The 896-nt window shown below is 32.7% G+C and overlaps 1 protein-coding gene across 1 annotated transcript in view; it reads left to right on the top strand.

The window, feature by feature from the left end:
- The first annotated feature begins 340 nt into the window (after positions 1-340).
- LOC117121193 (carbohydrate sulfotransferase 11-like) overlaps positions 341-896 on the top strand; it is a 9,431-nt gene continuing 8,875 nt past the window's right edge. The window contains exon 1 of the mRNA XM_033266306.1: positions 341-523. The gene's annotated coding sequence lies outside the window, so the exon portion shown is untranslated. The remainder of the gene's footprint in view (positions 524-896) is intronic.

The following is an 896-nucleotide window of genomic DNA, read 5'->3' as shown; positions in this document are numbered from 1 at the left end:
TGGATTGGTTAATTTATTTAATCACATGCCAAAAATGCGGAAAACAATACGTGGGGAAAACCACTACATCCCTTTACACTAGATTCACAAATCATAAGTCCGACATTAAACATCATAATTTCCCATCAAGTAAAAATTTACCAGTTGGCCTTCATTTTAATCAAGCTAATCATTCAATAGAAAATATATCAATTATAGGTATTGAGCGTATCATTAATAACCAAGAATCAATTATCAAGAGAAGAAAATCGTTTTCCAAGGATTAAAAAATTACAAACCCTTTACCCGAACGGTATCAATGTTGATGAATAGCATCTCCCCTATACAAAGTTAGTCCATTTAATTATTATTCTGAAACTTCTGTCTTTTCGGTTACATAATTAATTATATACTAATTAACGGATTTACGAAATTCTATCGCCACGTCAGCAATAAGCGAACGATTTCATTCCACAATACCAGAGCAGAGACCAAGAGGGTAACACCCCTAAGTTAAATCAAGATAAATGTACGTTTCAATTCAGTAAGTTTCACGAATTGCCTTTATAACTTTGTATTAAAGAACTAATTTTTTTGTATATATATATGTATATATATACTGTCTCTTATACACATCTAGATGTGTATAAGAGACAGACATTATATTTAATGATACTCATTATCTTCAAATTAAGGGAACGGCAATGGGCACTCCAGTAGCGCCCTCATATGCCAATATCTTTATGGATAACTTGGAGGGAAGACTATTGGAATCATCTGATACCCGACCCCTTTGTTGGAAACGATTCATTGATGATGTGTTCTTCATTTGGACCAATGATGAAGACAATTTAAACATTTTTAAAAACCACATCAATAACTTTCTCCCTCCCATTAAATTCACATTCGAGCAATCC

The sequence above is a fragment of the Anneissia japonica genome, unplaced genomic scaffold (genome assembly GCF_011630105.1).
Source record: "Anneissia japonica isolate Jap-2015-1 unplaced genomic scaffold, ASM1163010v1 scaffold993_len1110182_cov180, whole genome shotgun sequence".
Lineage (NCBI taxonomy): Eukaryota > Metazoa > Echinodermata > Crinoidea > Comatulida > Comatulidae > Anneissia > Anneissia japonica.
Note: the sequence above shows the minus strand (reverse complement) of the source record. Positions and strands in the feature narration are given on the sequence as shown.